Source organism: Chrysemys picta, chromosome 1 (assembly GCF_011386835.1).
Source record: "Chrysemys picta bellii isolate R12L10 chromosome 1, ASM1138683v2, whole genome shotgun sequence".
NCBI classification, from domain to species: Eukaryota; Metazoa; Chordata; order Testudines; family Emydidae; genus Chrysemys; species Chrysemys picta.
This window is the reverse complement of record NC_088791.1, coordinates 356584950-356592010: the sequence shown is the minus strand read 5'-3', so window position 1 is coordinate 356592010 and position 7061 is coordinate 356584950. Positions and strand designations below refer to the sequence as shown.

General features: G+C 46.3%; 1 pseudogene; it reads left to right on the top strand.

Annotated features, from left to right (window-relative positions):
* The first annotated feature begins 1384 nt into the window (after nt 1–1384).
* On the top strand, nt 1385–2383 carry LOC135972537 (olfactory receptor 52E4-like; annotated as a pseudogene).
* The last annotated feature ends 4678 nt before the right edge of the window (nt 2384–7061 follow it).

The window sequence follows — 7061 nt, the reverse complement described above, 5'->3', positions numbered from 1 at the left end:
CTGGCATTATTTACATTTCTAGACTTGTTTTTTAACTAATCCCATACCAGCTTTTCTATTGTTTCTTAACCTAGTGAATTCTTTTATATATAAAAAAACCCTTTCCCTTTCTTTTTTAATACTTTATATTTAACACATAAAACTTTTCCAGGATTTCTCTTGGTGTTAATATACTTAATGAACTCCTTTTTGTGATTCATAGCCCTGCCAAACATGGAGTTTTCCCTGATATCTTAAAGTCCCTTATGAATTTTCTTAACTTCCAATTTCTGTTCTTAGATATATATTTTCCCTTTTTCCTTTTTGTTATATATTGCTTCTTCCCTCCCCCCCACCTTGCTGCCTTCACTTTGCCACTGATCTGGGTTTTTACCTAAAGTTGTTCACTTTGTTGACTGTGGAATCATCAGTTTTCCGCTATCTAATAAGCTGTTATCAAAGAATTACCAATTTTCATTCACATTTTTCTGTTTACATTTTTCCTCCCAATCAGTTTTGCTGATAATTTTCCTCAGATTTGGGGAAATAGTCCTCTTGGAATACTAAGTGTCTATCGGTAGTAATGGTTAGGAACTGTCCATTTGAATGTAAATTAGTTTTATTTTTTATTTTTCTCTCCTATATCATACTCTCTTCTTTGTCTCTTGTGCAAACTACAGAGTCCCAGACTCTTCTATCTGTTTGCATATGGCAGCCTCCCCCATTCTCAAAGGCTGTCTTGCAAATCCCTTTTACATATAGCTATACCCTTAATAGATACTGGATGACCAAAACTGAACACATATACCAAACCTGTTATTCTCCATCCCATATCTTAGGGATCTGAACATTGTTTTGTTTTGTCCACTGCTGTGAATGAGCAAGTGTTTATCATGACCTGCTATTAATGGCACCCAGGTCTTCTCCCTGAGGTAAGTTCTAGTTGGGATGTTTCTCTCAGCATGTCTTTGCAAAAGTTGGTTTTTTTCCCCTTGCTGATTTCGAGCAACTGGATGAATGTGATACTCCCTTCAGTATGGACTCCCTATCCTGGCTCTCATTGCATTAAGGCACAATGATGGATGACCAGTATCCCCAATTGTATTTCCTGCTGATGCCTCTTAAGGTTTCCCCCCAAAAAAGTGTAAGAATTATTAATGCAGGAAGCACCACAAAATATGGAATTGGATTTAGTAGGGTCACTGTTCATAGTTATTTTCTCAGAATAAAGAAAATATAATTTCTCAGTGTGTGAATAGTGATCAATGTGCTTCTCCCATGAGAATAGCCTCCACTACTGCATGCAGTGTCTCATATTAACATTGTCTCTTCATTCAGGCATTTCTACTGTGACCATCACCTGAGATCCTGGGATCACACAGAAAATCAGGGGAGCATACGCTAAATGCAGGAGAGACCCTAACGCGTCAGAGTTGGACTCTTTCTCCTCTACACCATGTCAGATTTGAACACAACCGAGTTCACCAACCCTTCCACCTTCATCCTACTTGGCATTCCTGGCCTAGAGAAAGCCTATATCTGGATTTCCATTCCCTTCTGTACTATGTACACCATAGCCTTGTTGGGGAACTTCACCATCCTGTTCATCGTGAAGAGGGAGCCGAGCCTCCACGAGCCCATGTTCTATTTCCTCTGCATGCTGGCCGTCACCGACCTGGTCATGTCCACATCCACCCTTCCCAAAATGCTGAGCATCTTCTGGTTCAATTCCAGGGATATCAGTTTCAGTGCCTGCCTCACCCAGATGTACTTTGTTCTCTCCTTCTCAGGGATGCAGTCTGGAATCCTCGTGGCCATGGCTTTTGATCGCTACGTGGCCATCTGCCATCCCCTGAGACATTCCAGGATCCTGACAAACTCTGTTGTGGCCAAGATAGGCCTGGCCGTGGTGCTGCGCAGTGGCATAATCACATTACCCTATCCCTTCCTAGCGAGGCAATGGCCATATTGCAGGACCAACATCATCCCCCACTTCTGTTGTGGGCATATAGCTGTGGTGAAGCTGGCCTGTGCCGACATCAGCATCAGTAGTTACTATGGCCTGTTTGATCTTCTCTCTGTGATCGGAATGGATGTGTTTTTTATCACAGTGTCCTATACTCTGATCCTCCGGGCCATCTTCCGCCTCCCCACAAAGGATGCTCGGCTCAAAACTTTTGGGACCTGCATCTCTCATGTTTGTGCCATCTTAGCTTTGTACGTCCCAGATTTCTTCTCCTCTCTCATGTACCGGTTTGGCCACAATGTACCACTGCACTTCCTTGTTCTCTTTGACAGTGTGTACCTGCTGGTGCCCCCCGTGCTACACCCCATCATTTACGGAGTGAGGACCAAACAGATCCGGGGCAGGCTGCTCCAGCTCTTTACACATGGAGAAACCTAAATGTTTCCTCCTTGTGCTCTGGCTCTCAGATTGAGCTCTGTGCAGAGCTGGCTGGTTCATGGTGCTGGGGCCTCTTCCCTGAATCACTTACTGGACAGTCAAAGTGACATGTGGAATCAGTCTGTGTAGAGTACACTGGTTGTGACCTTTCTAATTGCTGGTAGCTGGATCCCTGAAACTGTAACCTTCTATCAAGCTTCAACCCTGCTGTGTGTCTTCTCCCCAAGGCGCTGCTCCATCACTTGCTCCTGTCTTCCCCTCCCCTTGTCATCTGCGACCCAGTCAACTCTAAAACTAATATGTGCTCACATTTTATGGCAAGTCACTTAAGGGACACTGGTTAGTGTTAAAATTTTAATGTTTATTCTTAAATTGTTCCTAACTCTGTGGAGAGAGAGACCCCATCAGGACTCCTGGGATCTATCTCGGCTCTGGGAGGGGAGTGGGGTATAGTGTGTTACAGCCGGAGGCAGATACATCTGGGGTCTAAATAAGAAAATCAGAAGGACCATACTGGGTAAAACCAATAGTCCATGTAGCCCAGTAGCCTGTCTTCTGATAGTGCCCAGTGCCAGGGGCTTCATAGGGAATGGACAGAACATGGCAATCCTCATCTGATTCTTGTAGAGCAGCTCAGGAGAAGGGGCCAGAAGCCCCGAGCCCAGGCTGCCTCAGCTACAGCCCCAGCCCCAGTAGGAGCCACTGGGGAAGGGGAAGAGCTCAAGCTGCCCTGGCAGCAGGGGCAGAAGAAGCCCTCAGTTCAGGCGGCCCCAAGCCCTAGCCACAGCCAAAGAGCAGAGACAGGAGCTGCGGGAGGGAAGGGGGAGAGAAGCACTGCTCATTTGTGTCCCCTCCACCTTCCATACTGCTGCCAACCAGGGGTTTTCTCCTTTCCCCATGTCCTTAGATGAACCTTATGGGGTGTTTTTTTTTTTTGCCTCCCTTCCTTCACCATATAAGGGCTGATCTCTTCCTTCCATCTCCCTTTCCCTTTCTGGAGATAGAGACATATTGCGCATCACCACCGGTACAGTTGCCGCATCGGTGGTCTGCTCCCTCTATGCACATCTCCATGGGCTACCGGTGGGCCTGCAACTTCTGTGAAAAGCCTTTCAGGTTGGTCAGTGATTGTTGCAAGGCCAGATGGGGATTCCATGCTCACGAGGATCCTCCTCAGCCCTCAGAATGAAGCCATCCATCTTTTCTGAATTTTTTTTAATCTGTTCAATGTCTACCCCCCAGATGCAGACTACGGCCTGGGTGTGTTTTGGTCAACAGGTGTCTGCCTTCCTCGGCACTTTGGATCCCCAAGGGTGCCTGACCTGGGTGAGGACTTTAATACCATCTTTGAGGCCCAGAATCACTCACTCAGGGTTCAAAAGCAGCCAGGCTGCTGCAGGCATCCTCGGAGAGATCATCAATCATCACTCCATTGTGAACATCTTGAACGACGAACACCCAGATGAGAATTCCATCTTTACCTGTGTCCAGGTGGAGGTCGATCGGTTGCACTACTCCTGGTTGGACCGCATGTATTGATTTTGTTTTCACCTTGCCCGGGCCCACTCCTCCAGCATTTCACTGGCCCAGTTCTTGGCCCACCATTTAGTGGCCAGGATGGCGTCTTTAATCTTGGAGCTCACCTGGGGCTCTTCCGACCCTACTGAGCATACTCCAGGAGGTTGGGGGCCACCATATTGCTTACTGCTCTGGTTTTCCTTGAACAGGTACTACAAGAGGGTGCTCCCCACCCACCCCTCACCCCAATGCCTCTGGAATTCTTGATTGGGCTCCTGCCCATGGGTCCCCCCAGCCCCCTTCCTTTCATAACCTGAGCCAGCGGCACATCCTTCAGCCGGTTCATTTCTGAATTCCACCAAGGGAACAACTTTACATGCTCATGGTCCACATACTTCACTTCCTCAGATGCCCTGATACCATGTGGCAGAACCTAGTACCACCTTTGGATGGTGAGGAACCCTGGTGGGCCAGAAAGTACTACACCCTGGTCCCACGGCCCACCATGGATATCAGTTGGTGGCTTCTTCATGGAGCTACATTGATCACAGGCATGTACATGGCACAGTTCACCCCCATTCTAGATGCCTGTCCATTTTGTAGCATGAGGCAGACCATGGTACATGCCTATTTAGAATGTGGAAGGTTGCAGCCCCTCTTCCAACTCCTCCACAACTTCAACAGGAGGTTCTGGCTGCACTTTCCCCCACACCTTTTCTTATATGCTCCCTGCTTTAGCTCAACATACAGGACGTGGCCTGCAGGTCCCTTGTGTTACAGGTGAAATCTGTAAACATATCAATAAAACAAATAATCAAACCCATAAGAAAATAAGAAACTTATAAGAAAAGTTATATAGGCAAGCAAGTAGACTAGACTATAGGCTACCACAGCTGCAGGCTGCTAGTTGGTAATGGCCAAGGACTTAGAAGTGACAGGAAGAGGGAGGCACATGTGTGTGGGGGGGTGAGTTACAAAGGAAAGAGAGAGCTGGTCCTAAATGCACGAAGAGAAAGAGAGAGAGAGTGAAAGAGAGAGAGAGAGAGAGAGATGGGACAAAACCCACTAGAACAGGGACTCCCTGTCTCTGCCGTTCTGGGGAGCACTTTCTGAGGGAGACACAAACTCTCTCTCTGATCGCAAACAGGCACTGTGTGTGCCAGAAACATTTCCTTCAGGGAAGCCCGGCTGGATCAGTTCTGGAATGAGAGCACTTGGGGAAGCACAGATGGCAGAGGAGCCACATATAGGTGAAGGAAATATCTTGTGGAACTTTCCCGGCCAGGCCCACTCCCCTTCCACATCTGAGTAGCAGCTCCAGGTTTCCAGTCACAGCCCTGCTCAAGCTCGTATAGCTGGACACTCACCAGCCGAGCGTGATTGGGGCCCATAAACAAGACCCATGTGTTTTTGAGTCACAGCACTGTTCAGGCCCTGCCCCTGGCTCTGGGTTTCTAGGCCCACTCTCGCAGTGCAGCTTCCATTCTATCGCCTCCCTCTGGGAGCAAAAACCTGCCCGCCAAGCACAAGGCCCTGAGGCTAGCTTTGCCTTGGCTCCCCCAGACTCTCCAGTTGCTTCAGCCTACCCTTCCCAGAGCTTCCCCTTGGGCGCACTCTGTTTCCAGTTTCTTCTTTTCAGGTCACATGATCGCTAAAGCAAACAGCCCCAGGCCTTGCAAAAGGGGTTGTGTGACACATGGCTAGAAAGAGTTAAGCAACTTGCAGGCTATTGACCCAGATTCACCCTTTAGAGACAGGTTAGAAAAGTATGTAAATGGTAATTAGGACCATTCCATCTTAGATAGGCTACAGCTTTGAAATGTAGACTTGTATTATTAAAGAACTGGAAGAAGTTAGTGACTCTAGTAGTCTCTGTTTACCAACAGCTTGTTGGAGGTTAATTGGCTCTAAGTCAGTATTTGGATAATATCTAAACTATTCATTCACCTGGGAGGTGATTGTTAGGATATAGCTGTTCAGGCCTGTCTGCAGAGGCCTAGACTTTAGGAATTTAGGTGTATTCTTATCACTAAGCTAGTTATAGAGGTATAAAAGAAGAATCAAAATCACTGTCTGCCGGTGTAATTCTCAAGTGATCCATTCCCCATCAACCTTTCCCAGCTTCCAGCAAACAGAGGATAGGGACTTCATGCCTGCCCCTCCTGGCTAATAGTCCCACTTCCAATTAATTTCATTGGGTGACCCCTAGTTTTTGTGTTATGACAAAGAGTAAATAACACTTCCTTATTTACATTCTCAACACCATTCATGATTTTATAAACCTCGCTCATATCCCCCCTTAGTTGTCTCTTTCCCAAGTTGAAAAGACCCATTTTTATTATTCTCTCCTCAGATGGCAGCTGTTCTATACCCCCAATCATTGTGGTTGCCCTTTTCTATAACTTTTTCAATTCTAATATATCTTTTTGAGATGGGAAGACCAGATCTGCAGGCAGTATTTTAGGTGTGGGCTTACTATGGATTTATATAGAGATAATATGATATTTTCAGTCTTATTATCTTTCACTTTCTAACTGATTCTGTGATGCACAAGGGGTGGATGTTTTCAGAGAACTATGCACAATGAAGTCAAGCTCTCTTTCTTGAGTGGAACAGATAGCTTAGACCCCCTCATTTTATATGTATAGTTGGGATTATGTTTTCCATTTCATTGTCCACCAGTCCCTGGAGCATACTTTGTCCCTCCTGCAACTCATGGCTTCTTCTTTAACTGGAGTCTGTCTTTCTGCTACAGCCATAGTCCTGCCCGTGAAGAGTCCCCTCTGCCACCCTTTTGCCTCTCTTCTGCCCCAGCTTCTCCTGACTCATCCAGTCTCTTTGGTTTGAAGGGCTGAACAACACTTCCTCTCTCTCATCGCTCTTTTGGGGCATTGTAAAAGGCAGAGCTAAAGGCAACAAAAATGATAAGGGGTATGGAACATTTTCCATATGAGGAGACATTAAAAAGTCTGGAATGTTTCCTCTTGGAAGAGAGATGATGAAGGTGGGATATGAGGTCTGTAAATCATGCATGATTTGGGGGGAAAAATGAATAAGGAAATGTTGTTTACTCCTTAACGTAACAGAAGAACTGGGGGTCACGCAATGAAATTAATAGGCAGCAGCTTTAAAACAAAACAAAAAAATAAAGTATTTATTC